Here is a 20,488-nt window from a genome sequence, read left to right on the forward strand (position 1 = left end):
CCGCGGGCTGCTCCAACGTGCTGCAAACTGCTCCACTCTGCCAGCCACTTAGCGATAGATCTTCAGGCTCCCCCACTAGCTAACACAGCACTCAGTGATTTCATCTCAGTAAGCTTAGCTCTTTTAGTGATTTCAGCTCTTAGTGATTTCAGCTTGTAGTAGGGGAGCCCCAGTGCTGGTGCACCATTGACCCAAATTGAATTCAGCTCAGCAGCCTCGAGATGGACTCCTAATGGAATCAAAATTAGCTCTACTCTTCAACAATGGAGAGAGGAGGATGTGCAATTGGTGTTCCAGGCCCTCAAAAGGGGCCCATACCATCAGGTACACACACCAGTCCCCAACCTCTCTCAATTCACTGGGTTTTGGCACCCATGTCCCTTGTCTAGCGAGTGCTACTTAATTGACTGTCATAAAGCAGTCTCATAGTTCCTCATTCACATAATCAGGGTGACAACACTTTATTTCTCCTTCCCCAATAACAAAGAAATTGGGGATCCCAGAGCTGTCAAAATAACCATCCCAGGCTGCCGTGGGCTATTCTAGTTGGGGTGGGTGTGCCAATGCAAATACCTGAAATTCCTTTCCACACTCCCCATAATTCACCACCAGATGTCAGGATAGAGCTCATCCTGACTCTGCTTACACGTCTATGCCCTCAAAAATCATGCTCCCTATAAACGAAGCACTCATGGAGCCAGCTGACACTCTCTGGCAAACCCCAGCTTCTTCAGTACCAACTTGCAAGAAGGCTGAACGTAAATACTTTGTCCCTGAAAAGGACGCAGACTTCCTATTTTCTCTTCCACCATCGAACTCCCTTGTCATGGATGCAGTTGCACAGAGGGCAAAACAGTCACAATATCGACCCACCCCGCAAGAAAAGGACCTTAGATGCCTTGACATCTTGGGCCGCAAGGTTTATACATCCTCTACACTACAATTAAGAATTGCAAACTATTCTGCTCTCCTCGCCAGTTATGATTTTGATAATTACAATAAACGTTTTGAATTTGCCTCCTACATTCCAGAGGCTAGAAGAGCAGACTTCAAATCAATCCTGACTGAGGGCCAACTGATTTCCAGAACGGCCCTACAGGCGTCTTCAGACACGGCGGACACAGCAGCCCGTACCACTGCAACTGCTGTGGTTATGCACAGATCCTCATGGCTCTCCACATCCGGCATACCTAAAGACCTCCAGACCAAACTTTTCCCCCAAAAAACTGATGAACTCCTCAACACCAGGAAAGATTCTAGAGCAACACTGCGCACCCTGGGCATTCACCCATCTCTTCCCAAGAGACAACGATACCAACCCTACCAAAGACCATGCATACAACAGTACTATTGTCTTCAACCCAGACCATACGACACAACTAGGAATCGTACTAGACCCCCCCAAGCGCAGACAAAATCAAAATCAAGCCACCACCTTCCGTCCATCAGGCAATAAACAACAGTTTTGAAATGTTGGTCGAGGGCCTGCATGACCACCCCTTGATTCCACCACTTACTTGCCCATTTGGCCACCACTTCCAGAATTTCCAACATGCCTGGCAGCGGATTACACAGGACCGCTGGGTCCTCAAAATAGTTCAGTCTGGTTGCTCCATCCCTTTTACATCCTACCCTCCTACCCTTCCCCGTCCCTCTTCAGGGACTCTTCTCAAGAACAATTACTTCACACAGAGGTGGCAAATCTTCTGCAAATAGGCTCAGTGGAACCTGTGCCAACGCAACAGCAAGGGACAGGTTTCTATGCCCATTACTTTCTAACTCAGAAAAAGACTGGAGGATGGAGACCTATACTAGATCTACGCCGACTGAACAAATTCGTGATGATACAAAGATTCAAGATGGTCACACTGGGCACAATAATACCTGCACTGGATCAAGGGGACTGGTTCACAGCCCTCGACCTACAGGATCCTTACTGTCATATATCAATTCATCCAGCTCACAGATGCTTCCTACGATTCACAATCGGTCAGGACCATTTTCAATACAGAGGTCTTCCTTTCGGACTCTCCACAGCACCAAGAGTTTTTTCCAAGACTCTAGCTGTGGTTGTGGCTCACCTCCGCAAACACGGGGTCACACTGTTCCTCTACCTGAACAATTGCCTCATCAAGGGCGACTCCTATGGCGAGACACTTCAAGCTACCCGTTTTGCCATCTCCCTCTTTCACAGCCTAGGCCTCCAAATAAACATCAAAAAATCTACCCTGACACCTACACAACAGATCGAGTTCATCGGAGCTCATCTCAACTCAATCCGGAGCAGGGCCTCACTCCTATATCACAGATTCCTCGCTATCACACAGCTCATATGCACACTCTCTATTCATCCCAGGACACAAGCAAGAATCTGCCAACAGTTCCTCGGTCCAGGGGCGGCTCTAGACCCCAGCGCGCCAAGCAGGCGCTTGGGGTGGCCGTTTCCCGGGGGGGCGGCATTTGGCTCCGGTGGAGCTCCCGCCGGCATGCCTGCGGCAGGTCCACCGGAGCCCGGGATGAGCGGACCTGCCGCAGGCATGGCTGCGGCGGGTCCCGTCTTCCCGCGGCTCCGGTTGAGCTCCCGCAGGCATGACTGCGGCAGGTCCGCTCGTCCCGGGCTCCGGTGGACCTGCCGCAGGCATGCCGGCGGGAGCTCAACCGGAGCCGCGGGAAGACGGGACCCGCCGCGGGACCGGGGAAGGGCGGCGCAGCGCTCCGCGCTGCTTGGGGCAGCCGGATTTCTAGAGCCGCCCCTGCCTCGGTCACATAGCAGCCACCACCATCGTGGTTCAACACGCCAGGCTACACATGAGATATCTCCAGGGCTGACTCAACTCCAGTTTCAAACCCAACAGACACCCCTTAGGGATGGTGCTAACTTCTCCTCCCAATGTTATAGCTTCCCTACAGTGGTGGACAAGTCCAGAAAACCTCTGCACAGGGGTTTCCTTCCATCAACGATCCCCAACGCTCATGCTCACCACGGACGCTTCCCTAATCGGTTGGGGAGCGCATCTAGGGTGGCACAGGGCACAAGGCTGGTGGTCCGCATCAGAGATACACCTACACATAAATCTCTTAGAGCTCAGAGCAGTGAGGAGAGCATGCCTTCACTTTCTTCCCCTCATAAAGAACAAATATATGTGGGTCTTAACAGACAACATAGCATGTACCTACTACATAAACAGACAAGGGGGAGCCCAATCACATTCCCTTTGCATGGAAGCCATTCAACTATGGAATTGGTGCGTACGACATCAAATACAAATCATCGCTTCCTACCTACCAGGCTGCCACAACACTACTGCTGACGCACTCAGCAGGCACTTCTCGACAGAACACGAATGGGAACTGCACTCTGCAATACTCCAACAGCTCTACTCCCTCTGGGGCACCCCGTCAATAGATCTCTTTGCCACAAGACAAAACTGAAAATGTCCCCTGTTTTCTTTCAGAGTGGGACTCGGGACTGCATCCCTAGGAGATGCTTTCCTCATCCCATAAACAACTACCTCCTGTACGCCTTCCCACCAATCCCTCTGTTACACAGGGTTCTTCGGAAGATTGCGGACGACAAGGCCCAGGTCATCCTTATTGCCCCAGGTTGGCCAAGACAGACGTGGTATCCCCACCTACTCCGCATGTCCTCCGTCACCCACGGGCTCTCCCCAGCAGGCCAGACCTCCTTTACCAGGACAACGGATGGGTTCTTCACCCTCAGCTCCAAAAGCTCCACCTCACAGCCTGGTTCCTTCATGGTTCCAAACCCATGAACTAGCCTGTTCCGAGCAAGTCCAATATGTCCTCCTGCACAGTAGGAAAGACTCCACTCGTAAAACCTACCTGCAGAAGTGGAAGCGTTTTGCTCTCTGGTGCTCACTTAATTACTTAGCACCCAATAACGAGACTCTCCCTTAACAGGACGGACTTTTGCTCAGTTCCATCAAAGTGCACCTGGCGGCGCTTACCACTTTCCATGACCTATTAGATAGGTATTCACTCTTTACCCGCCCCACCATAAAACACTTTCTCACGGGCCTGCAAAATCTCTACCCTGAAATTTACCCAACAGTGGCTGCATGGAATCTTAATCTCGTTCTTCATGCTCTCGTGAAACCTCCATTTGAACCCTTGGCTACCTCCTCTCATCTCCATATGTCCATGAAGGTGGCTTTCTTAGTTGCCATAACATCAGCAAGAAGAGTTGGTGAAATGAGCACCTTGATGGCCCACCCTCCCTACACAATCTTCTCCAAAGACAAAGTCACTTTGAGACCACATCCTAAATTTCTTCCTAAGGTGGTATCGACCTTCCACCTCAACCAACCTATATATTTACCTACTTTCTATCCCAAACTTCACAAGACTCTGCAAGAGGCAGCCCTGCATACTCTTGACATCAGGCGAGCAATCACCTTTTATTTAGACAGGACTAAACCATTTCGCAAGTCTCCATGACCGTTTCCATTGCCGAAAGATCGAAAGGCACGGCTATCTCTAAACAATGCCTATCCAAGTGGATCTCTGACTGTATCAGATCCTGTTACCGTGCGAAAAATCTTCAACCACCCAAAGGCATTAGAACTCATTCCGCTCGAGCCATGTCGACATCTGTTGCCTTCCTACACAACGTTCCCACTCCTGACATCTGCAAAGCTGCTACATGATCATCTGAACACACGTTTGCAAAACACTATGCTCTCACGCAAGACACCACGACAGACACAATAGTAGGCCATACAGTACTATCTACAGTACTCACTGCCGCAATTCCAAAGTCCAACCAAACATAGTGGGTACTGCTATACATTCACCTAGAGTGGAGCACCCACAGGGACAGCACTCGAAGAGGAAGAGAAAGTTACTCATCTTGCAGTAACTGAGGTTCTTCAAGATGTGTGTCCTTGTGGGTGCTCCACTCCCCGCCTTCCTCCCCTCTACTTTGGAATAGTGGTATGATTCTCCACGGTAGAGAAGGAACTGAGGAGGGTGTGGGTCGACGCACTCAGGAAGAGTCCAATGAGACGGAGATACCAACTTAGTGCATGCGCCCCAACCCGGCACTTCCACCACAAAACCCCGATCAACAGCGCTGGGACTCACCGTCACCTAGAGTGTAGCACCCACAGGGACACACATCTCGAAGAACCTCAGTTACTGCAAGGTGAGTAACTTTCTCATCCTGCTGGCTGTGTGGGGTGCTGACTGGGTAATCGCCTCACTGGGAAGAGTCAGTGAGGCCCGAATCCCACACGCTCCTTTGTCTCCTTTGGGTCTCACAGGAGCTCATTGAGGAGCTGCCTGATAACTCTCCACCCGGCGGCATCCTTGCTAACTCCCTGATTGCTGTGGGCAACCTCAGGTACCAAGACCCTCCCGCCTGGTTCCCCTAACCCCGGTGCTGCTCAGGCCCAGGGCTGGGAGTCACTGCCCCTCCCGCTCCCAGGTCACCTCCCAAGGGTGGCTCCTGTGGCAGAGGTGGTGGGAAGGTTCACTCTCTCCTGGCTGGGCTGTTCTTTTTGCTCCAGTAACATTGCAATGGCTTTGGGGAGAGGCTCACTCCCAGGATCAGATAGAGGAGGGCAGGGGCGGATCTAGACATTTTACCGCCCCAAGCACGGCAGGCAGGCAGCCTTCAGCAGCTTGCCTGCGGAGGGTCCGCTGGTCCCGCGGCTTTGGCGGACCTCCCGCATCTGCTTCCGGGGCTCCCGCAGCTGCGGGAGGTCCACCGAAGCCACGGGACCAGCGGACCCTCCGCAGGCAAGCTGCCGAAGGCAGCCTGCGCCTGCGGGAGGTCTGCCGTAGCCGCGGGACCAGAGGACTCTCCGCAGGCACGCCTGCGGAGCTCCACCGAGCTGCAGGACCCTCTGCATGCAAGCCGCCGAAGGCAGCCTGCCTGCCTGCCGCCCTCGCAGCGACCGACAGAGCTCCCCCAGTGGCTTGCCTCCCCAAGCACGTTCTTGGCATGCTGGTGCCTGGAGCCGCCCTGGAAGAGGGGCAGCAGGGTCCAGGGAACAGGTGCTTTCTTCTTTGAGTGTTTGCTCATAGATGCCAATTAGGTGTGTGTGCACCGCGTGCACGTTCATCGGAAGATTTTTACCCTAGCAACACTCAGTGGGTCGGCTGAGGCACCCCCTGGAGTGGCACCGCTATGGCGCCAGATATATACCCCTGCCGACCCATCACCTCCTCAGTTCCTTATCGCCAGACGGTCGTTGGAACTGTGGAGCGCATAGCTGATCTCCACCTCCCTAGCTTTCCTTGTTTTTCTATAGATAGTTGTGAATAGTTCAGTAGTTTTATAGTTATACTTAGATATTTAGTGATTTGTGTGTGTATTTTTATATATATATATATATATATATATATATATATATATTGTGATGGAGCAAGGCCGGATGGCTACAGGAAAGTACTGAGGAGCAGGTATGTTAGCTCCAGGCTAAGCAAATCCCTAGTACCATGGGAACCAAAATGGCAGTTGCTCCAGGCTAATCAAGGCACCTGGGGCCAATTAAGAACTTTCTAGAAGGCACCGGAGAGAGCTGCATTGATTGGAGCACCTGCAGCCAATCAGGACAGGCTAATCAAGGCACCTGGTATAAAAAGGGGAGCTCACGCCAGTCTTGGGGGGAGGAGCCAGAGGAAAGAAGTGCGCATGAGGAGCTGGGAGCAAGAGACACAAGGAACTAAGAACTGAGAGGGGGTACTACTGGAGGATTGAGGAAAACACCATACAATCAAGCAGCATCAGACACCAGGAGGATCCTGTGGTGAGGATAAAGAAGGTGTTTGAAGGAGACTATGGGGAAGTAGCCCAGGGAGCTGTAGCGGTCAAGCAGCGGTTACACGTAGCACTATAGAGACTGCTGCAATTCACAGGGCCCTGGGCTGGAACCCGGAGTAGAGGGCGGGCCCGGGTTCCCCACTAGCCCCGCTACTCCTAATCAGACATAGGAGTAGTTGATCCAGACTATGGGGTTTCATCCAAGGGGAAAACCACTGAGGGGAAGAAATCCGCCAATAAGCGCAGGACCTACTAGAGGAGAGGAGGAAATTTGCCACAATATATATATATAGTGTATATAGTATTTAGGGGGATCGGGGATGATCCCCTTCCCTCCACCCCGGTACCGGGGCCCATGCCCATGTCACTGGGCTTCAAACCTTGCTCGGCGTGCCTCAAGCCGATGCCAACGGGAGATCTCCATGACTTCTGTCTGAAGTGCCTCGGGGAATCCCATCAGCCTGATAAGTGCTGTATTTGCAAGGCTTTTAAGCCTAGAACGAAGAAGGAGCGGGACTTTCATTTAAAACAGCTCCTAATGGAAGCGGCACTTAGCCCGGCGCCTTCGGTACCGCGCACAGAACAGACGCCTTCAGTCCAAAGCACCCCTCCAGCACTGGAGCGATCCGGCACCGCTAAAGAACCCCATCACCAGCCTTCTCCGGCACCGATACAATCGCATTGACGGAACTTGGACCACCTCGGTCCCCAGCACCACTGGTGCGGGCTGTTCAGTCGATAGGCAAGCCTGCCTTGACGAGGCCCGCTTCCTTGGGCATGACAGATAGGCGCCGATCACGGTCCCGATCCCACCGACGGTCCCGGTCCCGGCACTGCTCGCAGTCCCAGCACCGCTCTCCATTGTGGCGCCAGTCGTACTCGCGGCGCCGTTCTACCTCACGCACATCCTCCCGGTATGTTTGGTACCGATCTGGGTCCCAGCACTGATCCCGGCACCGGTGTCCTCGCAGCCAATCCTGATGCCGCAGATCCTCATCAAGATCTAGGTCGGCATCCTGGTACCGTTATAGCTGTCGGTCCCAATCTCAATCGCAGTACCGCCGAAGGTCCTGGCACCGGTCTTCAGCCCCAACTCGTGACCTGATAGCGTGGGTGCAGACCCTCATGGGTGCTTGGCCCCTCCTTGGCCTTCAAGACACAACTCGTCATCGTCTCAGGCAGAGAGCGGCTACTATATCCAGGGCCATGACGTAGAGGGCACTAGTCAAGCCCAATATGAGGATCAGGATCAGGGACCACCACAATGGTCCTTCTGGACACCTTGGGCATACCATCAAGCCCAATGTGCCCCCTCAGGTGCCTCTCAGTCAGCCCATTCCGACCATCAGGTACCTGAGGTCACAGTGAGCCGTTCTCCCTTGTTGGACCCAGATGCGGTGCTGTCCTGCCAGTCCACACTCAGGCCCCGGCTGTATCGGACCTCGATCACCAGGATCCTCCACAGCCAGAACTTCCCCAGGATCCACTGGTACCTGGGCTTTCCTCCTCCTCCTCCTCCTCCTCCCCAGACAAGGCAGTGGCAGGCACATCCTCCTCTGGTCCCCCGCCTATAGACCTCCGGGCTCACCAAGATCTCCTGCGCAGGGTGGCGCAGAATATGAACCTACAGGTGGAGGAGGTGGTGGAAATAGAGGATCCTGTGTTGACATTTTGTCAGCAGATTCACCTACAAGGGTCGCCCTGCCTTTCATTAGGACCATACAGGCCAATGCAGATACGATCTGGCAGTCCCCAGCATCTATTCCTCCCACTGCCAGAGGGATGAAGAGGAAATATATGGTACCATCCAAGGGCTATGAGTATCTCTATGTGCACCCTCACCCTTGTTCGCTGGTTGTACAGTCAGTGAACGAGAGGGAGCGGCATGGCCAGCAAGCACCTGACCCTAAGTCCAAGGAGGCTAGGCGCTTGGACTTATTCGGGCGCAAGGTCTACCTAGCTGGGGGCCTACAGCTTAGGGTAGCTAATCAGCAAACTCTCCTGAGCCGCTATAACTATAACATGTGGACCTCCATGGGGAAGTTTAAAGAACTTGTTCCCCAAGAGTCCAGGCAAGAGTTTGCTGCCTTACTGGAAGAAGGCAAAAAAGTGGCAAGGACATCTCTTCAGGCGTCCTTAGATGCGGCGGACTTGGCAGCCTGAACTGTAGCCTCAGGAATGGCCACGCGACACATCTCCTGGCTACAGTTGTCCAGCCTTCCACCAGAACTTCAACAGACAATTAAGGACTTGCCCTTCGAGGGCCAAGGCCTGTTTTCGGTTAAAACAGATCCCAGGCTTCAGAGCCTCAAGGACAACTGAGTTATAATGCGCTTACTGGGGACGCATACCCCGGTAACTCAGCACAGACCGTTCCGCTCTCTGCCTCAATGCACCTACCCTAACCCTCAGCCGCTACAGGACTTCACTAGAAGGTGGGGCCGGGGTAACCGCAGGAGACAATCTGGTCCCTGGGGAGGCCAGAATCAGGGCCCCCCAAAGCCACCGACGGGGCCCAAACAAAACTTTTGAAAGTGCGCTCAAGGACGGAGCACCAGTCTCCTTCCCGGATCCTTTCCCACCCTTCCGCAACCGTCTCTCCTATTTCCTCCCTGCATTATCCCACGTAACCTCAGATCATTGGGTCCTATGCACGGTGGAATTTGGATACCATCTTCAGTTTGTTTCACCCCCCCATAGCACCCCCTCTGCCTGTCTCTCTTCAGGGACCCCTCTCACGAGCAAATCCTCTTGCAGGCGGTGCAGATGCTCCTACACATCGGAGCAGTAGAAGAGGTCCCGAAGGACCTGAGGGGCAAGGGGTTTTGCTCCCTCTACTTCCTAATTCCCAAGGCAAAGGGGGGTCTGCGGCCCATCCTGGACCTGCGTGGACTCAACAAATTCATGGTAAAGTTGAAGTTCCGCATGGTATCCCTGGGAACCATTATCCCTTCCCTGGATCCCGGAGACTGGTACGCCACCGTCGATATGAAGGACGCATACTTCCACATCACGATTTACCCGCCGCACAGGCGATACCTTCGCTTTGTGGTCAACCAGCAGCATTTTCAATTTGCGGTCCTTCCATTCGGCCTCTCCACGGCGCCAAGAGTCTTCACCAAGTGTATGGCTGTCGTCGCAGCCTCACTCTGTCGACGTCGCATACAAGTCTTCCCATACTTCGACGATTGGCTCATTCTAGGTCCCTCCAAGATGCGAGTGCGGCATCATGTGCATCTCGTCAGAGAACTGTTCGAGCAACTCGGCCTTATGCTCAACACCGAAAAGCCCACTTTGGTGCCCACACAGAGAATAGACTTAATTGGAGCGATCCTAGACTCAAATCTCGCCAGGGCGTGCTTACCACAGCCCCGCTTTCAGGCAATGGTAGCCATAATTCAGGACCTCGACAGCTTCCCGACCTCGACAGTTCGCACGTGTCTCGGTTTCCTAGGCCACATGGCCGCCTGCACTTTCGTGACCAGACATGCCAGACTACACCTCCGCCCACTTCAGGCCTGGCTTTCCTCAGTGTACCAGCCGGGCCGCAACAGCCCAATTCTCACTGTACCCAAGGACGTCTTAGCCTTGTTGACTTGGTGGCTGAACCCCTCCCGAGTCTGCGCAGGGATGCCATTCCATGCCCCACAGCCTTCGCTAGCCCTGACCACAGACGCGTCATCTCTAGGTTGGGGTGCCCACCTTGTGGGGCTCCATACGCAAGGCCTCTGGTCCGCGCAGGAAGTAACCCTGCACATCAATGTGAGGGAACTGAGGGCAGTATGTCTCGCATGTCAAAAACATCTTCAAGGCCGTTGTGTTACAGTCTTCACAGACAACACAACGGCCATGTTTTACATCAACAAACAAGGCGGAGCATGCTCCTCCCTTCTTTGCCAGGAAGCCATACACTTCTGGGAGTTTTGTATAGCCCATTCAATCGATCGGGTGGCGTCCTTTCTCCCAGGAGCCCAGAACACCTTGGCAGATCACCTCAGCAGATCCTTCCTAACTCACGAGTGGTCGATTCGTCTGGACGTTATCCATTCCGTCTTCCGGAAGTGGGGGTTCTTCTTCGAGTGCTGTCCCTGTGGGTGCTCCACTCTAGGTGACGGTGCATCCCGGCGCTATTGATGGGAGATTTTCGGTAGCAGTGCCTGGTTGGGGTGCATGCACTCAGATGGTATCTCCCGTATAGTTGGAATCTTCCTGAGTGCGTGCGCCCCACACCATCCTCAGTTCCTTCTCAACCGTCCACGGCTGAAGACGGGACTCGGGGCAGTGCTGCCTTTTCTTCCCTGGTCTCTATAGGAAATAGAAACAAAGAACATAGAAATAATTATTAATTACTTCCCAGTTGTTTCCCTTCCTTTAGTATAGTTAGTTACTTAGTTTAAAAAAAAAAAAAAAGAGCCCCTCAGGGTTGTCTCCCGTTGAGACACTCTACTGGCCCATCTCTAATTCATAATGCCAGGAGCTTCAGGATTTAAAAGATGCATCTCCTGTCAGGAATCCATGCCACGGTCAAATGGGCACTCACACTGTGTGAAGTGTCTCGGGGACACCCACATCCCTACGAAGTGCCTCCATTGCACGAGTCTCAAATCAAGAGCTCGCCATGACAGGGATCTGTGGCTAAAAATCATCATGATGGAAAAATCCCTGCAGCCGCTGTCGGAGACGAGAAAGGTTAAACCCGCTCCCACACGCTCCCCAGCCGGATCGGAACCAGTGGGGAGCGTTGCTTCACCCTCCCTGGAGCGGAGGCAAGAAGCACAACAGTCTCACAGAAGAGACTCTAACAAGGGTAGGGGGTATCCTGCGAGATCCCTACCCTCGGTGCTGACAGCACCAAAGGCAGGTGCCTCAGCCTGCTCTAATACCTCAGCAATGGCTCTGACAGAGCACAGAGGCAGGGACCCGATCTCCCGTGCCGGGAAGGTACTTGTGGATTCGGTCCCCTCAGCGCCACAAACGGCCGCAGCGCGGACACCTCACTCTTCCTCGGCACCGCAAACGGCCACAGCACCAGCACCGCATTCTTCCTCGGCACCGACAACGGCCGCGGTGCCAACAGCACGTTCAGCAGCAACAACGAAAACGGCCGCGATGCCCACGGCGCGATCAGTTTCTGCGCCAAAACCAGCTGTGGTGCTGACAGCACGCTCAAGCTCGGCACCGAGAAGAACATCAGCACCCAGCCAGTCTTCTACCCACGCACCAGCAGCAGACCCCCTGCAGGGCACCTCTAAGCACAATACAACAATACTCTCATTTTCACTTTCTCCTACTAATGAGCTAGAGCAGAGAGCAGGCTCAGCTCAGCCCAGGGAGTAGGAGCAACAGTTTCTCACTCAAAGTGACCTTTCAGTGCCACCTGAGCCTCACTCTCCGCTCCTGGATACAGAGGACTCATTTCTTGAACCGCCACTCTCTCCACCTGAACTGGCTTTCACTAACGGTGACCTTGAGTTACAGCAGCAAGCGGAGTTCTCCCCTCCTGCTTCTCCTCCACAGGCGCCTCTACCACCTCAGGTCATGGCTCAAGGTCAACAACCTCAGTTTCCCTACTTTGCCCCCCCCCCGCGGGCGGCACCTGGGCTCTCCTACCCTATGCCTTGGCCTCAGTGGTACCCGTGGCAACATCCTCCTACCAATCATCCTCCTTCTGTGCCTCAATCTCCTGCTCCGTCCACTTCTAGGGTACCCGAGCCCCCTCTTGAGACTGGGAGCTATGCACCATATCCTGACTCACCTAACCCTAACTCTCCACTAGCCTCGGATGAAGCCCTCCTCCCTTCACCTCCATAGGCCTTGGACGACTGCAAACAATTTCAAGAACTTTTTAGGAGGGTGGCACTCAGTCAGGATATCCCCTTAGAAGAGGTTCAGGAGATGCAACACAAACTCCTCAAAATCCTTCAACTGTCTGTGCCCTTGAAAATCTTGCTCCCTATAAATGAAGCACTCATGGAGCCAGCTGACACACTCTGGGAAACCCCGTCTTCTCTAGTACCAACTTGCAAGAAGGCTGAACGTAAATACTATGTTTCTGCAAAGGACACAGACTTCCTATTTTCTCATCCACCACCGACCTCTCTTGTCATGGATGCAGTTGCACAGAGGACCAAACAGTCACAATATCGACCACCCTGCAAGACAAGGACCTTAGACGCCTTGATGTCCTGGGCCGCAAGGTTTATACATCCTCTGCACTACAATTCAGGATTGCAAACTATTCTGCTCTCCTCGCCAGTTATGATTTTGATAAGTACAATAAGCTTTTCAAATTTGCCTCCTACATTCCAGAGGACAGAAGAGCAGACTTCAAATCAATCCTGACTGAAGGACAACTGATTTCCAGAACGGCCCTACAGGCGTCTTTAGACATGGTGGACACAGCAGCCCGTACCACTGCAACTGCTGTGGTTATGCGCAGATGCTCATGGCTCTCTGCGTCCGGCATTCCTGAAGAACTCCAGACCAAAGTGGAGGATCTCCCCTTTGATAAGGACAAACTCTTCTCCAAAAAAACTCATGAACTCCTCCACACCATGAAAGATTCTAGAGTGACACTGCACACCCTGGGCATTCACCCATCTCTTCCCAGGAGACAACGATACCAACCCTACCAAAGACCACGCACACATCAGTACTATCGTCTTCAATCCAGACCATACGACACAACTAGGAATCGTACCAGACCCCCCAAGCGCAGACAAAATCAAAATCAAGCCACCACCTTCCGTTCATCGGGCAATAAACAACAGTTTTGAAACATTGGTCGAGGGCCTGTACGACCACCCCTTGATTCCACCACTTACTTTCCCATTTGGCCACCGCCTCCAGAATTTCCAACATGCCTCACAGCAGATTACACAGGACCGCTGGGTCCTCGAAATAGTTCAGACCGGTTACTCCATCCCTTTTATATCTCCCCTGCTACCCTTCCCCCTTCCCCGTCCCTCTTCAGGGACCCTTCTCACGAGCAATCACTTCGCACAGAGGTGGCACATCTTCTGCAACTAGGCGCAGTGGAACCTGTGCCGACGCAACACCAAGGGACAGGTTTCTACTCCCATTACTTTCTAACTCAGAAAAAGACCAGGGGATGGAGGCCTATACTAGAACTACGCCAACTGAACAAATTCGTGAGGACACAAAGATTCAAGATGGTCACACTGGGCCCAATAATACCTGCATTGGATCAAGGGGACTGGTTCACAGCCCTCGACCTACAAGATGCTTACTTCCATATATAAATTCATCCAGCTCACAGACGCTTCCTACGATTCACAATTGGTCAGGACCATTTTCAATACAGAGTTCTTCCTTTTGGACTCTCCACAGCACCAAGAGTTTTTTCCAAGACCCTAGCTGTGGTTGTGGCTCACCTCTGTAAACACGGGGTCACACTGTTCTCCTACCTGGACGACTGCCTCATCAAGGGCGACTCCTATGGCGAGACGCTTCAAGCCACGCATTTCGCCATCTCCCTCTTTCACAGCCTAGGCCTCCAAATAAATATCCAAAAATCCACCCTGACACCTACGCAACAGATCGAGTTCATCGGAGCTCATCTCGACTCAACCCAGAGCAGGGCCTCACTCCTATATCACAGATTCCTCGCTATCACGCAGCTCATACGCACCCTATCTATTCGTCCCAGGACACAAGCAAGAATCTGCCTACAGCTCCTCGGTCACATGGCAGCCACCACCTTCGTGGTTCAACACGCCAGGCTACATATGAGATGTCTCCAGGGCTGGCTCAACTCCAGTTTCAAACCCAACAGACACCCCTTAGGGATGCTGCTAACTCCTCCTCCCAATGTTATAGCTTCTCTACAATGGTGGACAAGTCCAGAAAACCTCTGCACAGGGGTTTCCTTCCAGCAACGATCCCCAAAGCTCATGCTCACCTCGGACACTTCCCTAATTGGTTGGGGAGCGCATCTAGGGTGGCACAGGGCACAAGGCCGGTGGTCCGCATCAAAGACTCATCTACACATAAATCTTTTAGAGCTCAGAGCAGTGAGGAGAGCATGCCTTCACTTTCTTCCCCTCATAAAGAACAAATATCTGCGGGTCTTAACAGACAACATAGCATGTATGTATTACATAAACAGACAAGGGGGAGCCCGATCACATTCCCTTTGCATGGAAGCCATTCGACTATGGAATTGGTGCATACGACATCGAATACAAATCATCGCTTCCTACCTACCAGGCTGCCACAACACTACTGCCGATGCACTCAGCAGGCACTTCTTGACAGAACACGAATGGGAACTGCACCCCGCAATACACCAACAGCTTTTCTCCCACTGGGGCACCCAGTGGGAGAAATATATCTCTTTGCCACAACCCAAAACCGAAAATGCCCCCTGTTTTGCTTCAGAGCAGGACTCGGGACTGCATCCCTAGGAGATGCTTTCCTCATCCCATGGAACAACTACCTCCTGTACGCCTTCCCACCAATCCCTCTGTTACACAGGGTTCTTCGCAAGATTGCAGACGACAAGGCCTAGGTCATCCTTATTGCCCCGGCTTGGCCAAGACAGACATGGTATCCCTACCTTCTCCGCATGTCCTCCCGTCACCAATGGGCTCTCCCCAACAGGCCAGACCTCCTTTACCAGGATAACGGACAAGTTCTTCACCCCCAGCTCCAAAAGCTCCACCTCACAGCCTGGTTCCTTTATGGTTCCAAACCCATGAACTAGCCTGTTCTGAGCAAGTCTAATATGTCCTCCTGCACAGTAGGAAAGACTCCACTCGTAAAACCTACCTGCAGAAGTGGAAGCGTTTCGCTCTTTGGTGCTCACATAATCACTTAGCACCCAATAACGTGACCCTCCCTAACATTCTAGACTACCTCCTGAAACTAAAACAGGACGGACTTTTGCTCAGCTCCATCAAAGTACACCTGGCGGCGCTTACCACTTTCCATGACCTATTAGATGGATACTCACTCTTTACCCACCCCACCATTAAACGCTTTCTCACGGGCCTGCAAAATCTCTACCCTGAAATTCACCCAACACTAGCTACATGGAATCTTAACCTCGTTCTTCATGCTCTCATGAAACCTCCATTTGAGCCCTTGGCTACCTCCTCTCATCTCCATATGTCCATGAAGGTGGCTTTCTTAGTTGCCATAACATCAGCAAAAAGAGTTGGTGAAATGAGCGCCCCGATGGCCCACCCTCCCTACACAATCTTCTCCAAAGACAAAGTCACTTTGAGACCACATCCTAAATTTCTTCCTAAGGTGGTATCGACCTTCCACCTCAACCAACCTATATATTTACCTACTTTCTATCCCAAACTTCACAAGACTCTGCAAGAGGCAACCCTGCATACTCTCGACATCAGGCGAGCAATCGCCTTTTATTTAGACAGGACTAAACCATTTTGCAAGTCTCCACGACTGTTTCCATTGCCGAAAGATCGAAAGGCACGGCTATCTCTAAACAATGCCTATCCAAGTGGATCTCTGACTGTATCAGATCCTGTTACCGTGCGAAAAATCTTCTACCACCCGAAGGCATTCAAACTCATTCCGCTCGAGCCATGTCGACATCCGTTGCCTTCCTACACAACGTTCCCATTCCTGACATCTGCAAAGCTGCTACATGGTCATCTGAACACACGTTTGCAAAACACTATGCTCTCACGCAAGACACCACGGCAGACACAATAGTAGGCCATACAGTACTATCTACAGTACTCACTGCCGCATCTCCAAAGTCCAACCAAACATAGTGGGTACTGCTATACATTCACCTAGAGTGGAGCACCCACAGGGACAGCACTCGAAGAAGAAGCGAAAGTTACTCATCTTGCAGTAACTGAGGTTCTTCGAGATGTGTGTCCCTGTGCGTGCTCCCCTCCCCGCCCTCCTCCCCTCTACTTTGGAGTACTGGTATGATTCTCCACGGTAGAGAAGGAACTGAGGAGGGTGTGGGTCGCACGCACTCAGGAAGATTCCAACTAGACGGGAGATACCATCTTAGTGCGTGCACCCCATCCAGGCACTTCTACCGAAAATCTCCGATCAACAGCGCCGGGACGCACCGTCACCTAGAGTGTAGCACCCACAGGGACACACATCTCGAAGAACCTCAGTTACTGCAAGGTGAGTAACTTTCTCTTTCCCCACATAGACCTCTTCGCCTCTCGCGAGAATCGGAAGTGCCATGTGTTCTGCTCCCTCCAGGGGCGCTCCCTGGGCTCCCTGTCGGATGCATTCCTGATAACTTGGAAAGACCATCTGTTCTATGCCTTTTCTCCATTCCCACTGTACACAAGGTCCTCCTCAAGCTACGCAGAGACAAGGCCTGCTTAATCCTGATCGCTCCAGCGTGGCTGAGGCAGCATTGGTACACCACACTCCTTGACCTGTCGGTGACCGAACCAATTCCCCTACCGCTGTGGCCGGACCTCATAACTCAGGAGCACAGCAGACTACGCCACCCAGACCTGCAGTCCCTCCATCTCACGGCATGGATGCTGCATGGTTAATTCATTCCGAGCTGCATTGCTCCACCTCTGTACAACAGGTGCTCCTGGGCAGCAGAAAGCTCTCCACTAGGTCCACATACCTGGCCAAGTGGAAGCGTTTTTCCTGCTGGTGTGCCCAGAACGATGCTGTCCCCATGCAGGTACCAGTTCCTACCATCCTGGAGTGTCTCTGGTCCCTGAAGCAGCATGGTCTAGCGGTCTCATCCATCACGGTACACCTGGCAGCCATTTCAGCCTTCCATGCAGGAGAGAACAGATGTTCAGTCTTTTCTAACCCTATGGTCACCAGGTTCCTCAAGGGCCTAGAGCGTTTGTACCCACAGGTCCGTCATCTGGCCCCTACGTGGGATCTCAACCTAGTTCTATCTAGGCTCATGGGTGCTGCCATTGAGCCAATGGCCACCTGCTCACTACTGTACCTTTCCTGAAAGACAGCCTTCCTCGTCGCTGTCACGTCAGCGACGTGAGTGTCGGAACTTCAGGCCCTCACAGCGGATCCCCTATATACGGTGTTCCACAAGGATAAGGTACAGCTGCGTCCACACTCCGCCTTCCTCCCTAATGTGGTGTCTCCCTTTCACGTCAAGAAGGACATCTTCCTCTCGGTCTTCTTTCCGAAACCGCACTCCTCACGTCGAGAGCAACAGCTGCATTCCCTGGATGTTCGTAAGGCTCTCGCTTTTTACATCGAATGAGCAAAGCCTTTTTGAAAGACACCCCAGCTGTTTGTAGCGGTGGCAGACCATATGAAGGGCCTGCCGGTCTCCTTGAAGTGAATTTCATCTTGGGCGACATCATGCATCCATGCCTGCTATGACTTGGCTCACGTTTCGACTAGCCACCTCACCACCCACTCCACTCCGGCTCAAGCTTCATCTGCCACCTTCCTGGCCCATGTACCCATCCAGGAGATCTGTAAGGCAGTGACCCGGTGCACACCTTCGCTTCACACTATGCGTTAGTGCAGCAGTCCAGAGATGATGCGGCATTTGGTTCAGCAGTACTTCATTCCGCGACATCTCACTCTGACCCCACCGCCTAGGTAAGGCTTGGGAGTCACCTAATTGGAATCGATATGAGCAAGCACTCAAAGAAGAAAAGACAGTTACTCACCTTTGTAACTGTTATTCTTCGAGATGTGTTGCTCATATCCATTCCAAACCTGCCCCCTTTCCCCTCATTCAGAGTAGCCTGCAAGAAGGAGCTGAGGGGCGGATGGGTCGGCAGGGGTATATATCCGGTGCCATAGCGCCACTACTCAAGGGGGCACCTCAGCCAAAAAACCGAGTGTTGCTAGGGTAAAAATCTTCCGACGAACGTGCATGCGGCGCGCACACACCTAATTGGAATGGATATGAGCAAGACATCTCGAAGACCAACAATTACAAAGGTGAGTAACCGTCTTATTCCTGTCCTGCCACTGTCTGTCTGAGAAACCTTGGCTTTGTCATTCCCTGGCTCGGTGACTCAGTTTCCATTCTCGCCAGCCTCTGCCTAGTTCCCTGCAGTTTCACGACTGTGTTGGTGCCAGTCCCACCCCCGCGCTACACAGTCCTATACCAGCTCCTCTCTCTTGCCAGCACCCTGACACCTGCCCTTGAGCCAGAGCTAGAGACCCACCTCCTTCGAGCTGCCGTCTTCACCCTGGGCACCCAGAAGGACACCACCCGAGTCCCGGTAGATCATGCTAAAGTCATAGATTGAAGAGCCAGCTGTCATCCTGCCATGAATCCTGGCTAATTGCCTGCAGTGGGATGTGAATGAGAAAGGCCAGGATATGTGTTTGGGGGTCCCACCAGTGCTTCCCAGAGATCCCTCTTCCCATCCTGTGGCAGATGTAGCCCCACTTTCCCTAACTCCGACCCATGGCTCTCCCTTGCTTTGCAGGATCTGCATAGGGTCTTGCCAGACCTCGTGGATTCCATGCTGGGGAACCTGCTTGCAGAGCCCCCAGACACCGACAGGCTCCACTACATTTTGGGAGTGAGCCCGATTAGAGGTGTGGGGGCAATTTTACCTTAACTCTTAGATCCATTTTCCAGTTTGCCCTCCTAGCTGGGTCCCCAGTGTCCCGTTCTCAGTCAGGGCAGTGAGTGCAATGCAGTGTCAGGCCTTTCCTCCTTGAAGGACAGAGGAAGGAGCTGGGACTTCAAGCCAGAGCTCTGCCTGGTTCTTTTCGCACCAACCTCAGGTCCCCTGGCTGGCTTGGGGAGTGAAAGTCTGAACCCCTCCTGTGAGATGCAGAATATGGTCCTCAGAGAAGAGCCACAGGCTCCTTCCTAGAGAAACAGAGAATCAGCCCTTCTCTCCGATGGGCTCTGAGATTCCTGGGGGGATTGTGCTCACCCAACCAAGGACTTCAGAGCCAGGGAGGGGGGAGGGGTCTGTCTCCTTCGTGGTGAGCTGTTCAAGAATCAGGAGTTCAGGGAAAATGGGACCAGCCCTGACACCGAACACTGTTCCACTCTAGAGAGACAATGACAAGTTGTGACCTGCAGAATGGAAGCATTTTCCTGGGGGCAACAATCCCCTTCTAAAGCTCTGCAATCAATGAATCAGTTATTTCACCCTGCGCACTCTGTCCTAGCCCCCTGGAGGTTGGGGAGGGGTGTGTGTCGGTTGCACAACACGTGCACCTGCCCATTGATCCTGAGCTGCCTCCTTTCCCCACAGCACATTAACTACTGGATCGTGTCCAGGGTGTCGCAGGAGAGAGCCAAGGCCATTAGGAGCAGCACGGCCCTGTCGGAGAAAAACTCAGTTCTCGCTTTTTCTTTTGGGTGCAGCAAAATCAAATACTTTATTATTTCTCCAGTAATTACAATGGAGGGAGAGAGTGCCATAGGACACAGGGTCGCCCCAGTCCCGGACAGGTCTCTCAACTGGTAAACAATTACAACAAGCCTTTATACCTTTGTTACAGACAATTTCTAGCAATAATACAGATGGTAAAAAGCAACAAATACATTTTGTTTATACATAAGCCTTTCTGTTATCTTATTTGTCTCACTCCTAAAAGACGCCAGCCTGCATATTTGGTTATCAAGTTGCAAGGTCGTAATAACTTTTTACACAGTTCTTGTCCTCTGCCTCACACTATCTTCACTTCTACAAATCTCACGTCATTAGGGTCACAGCTAGCCTAACTCTTGCTAACTGACTGACATGCATTAAA

General features: G+C 52.6%; 1 protein-coding gene across 6 annotated transcripts in view; it reads left to right on the plus strand.

Annotated features, from left to right (window-relative positions):
• The window catches only part of LOC120398700 (maestro heat-like repeat-containing protein family member 7), a 107,649-nt gene extending 87,548 nt beyond the window's left edge, over positions 1–20,101 (plus strand). For 4 of the 6 annotated variants that reach the window (XM_039526259.1, XM_039526260.1, XM_039526255.1 and 1 more), the window contains one exon: positions 19,987–20,046. The gene's annotated coding sequence lies outside the window, so the exon portion shown is untranslated. Of the gene's footprint in view, positions 1–5,282; positions 5,300–18,893; positions 19,313–19,986 lie in introns of those variants that run through there. The other 2 variants (XR_005594640.1, XM_039526256.1) reach the window with 2 other exon arrangements.
• The last annotated feature ends 387 nt before the right edge of the window (positions 20,102–20,488 follow it).

Source organism: Mauremys reevesii, linkage group 2 (genome assembly GCF_016161935.1).
Source record: "Mauremys reevesii isolate NIE-2019 linkage group 2, ASM1616193v1, whole genome shotgun sequence".
Taxonomy (NCBI): domain Eukaryota; kingdom Metazoa; phylum Chordata; order Testudines; family Geoemydidae; genus Mauremys; species Mauremys reevesii.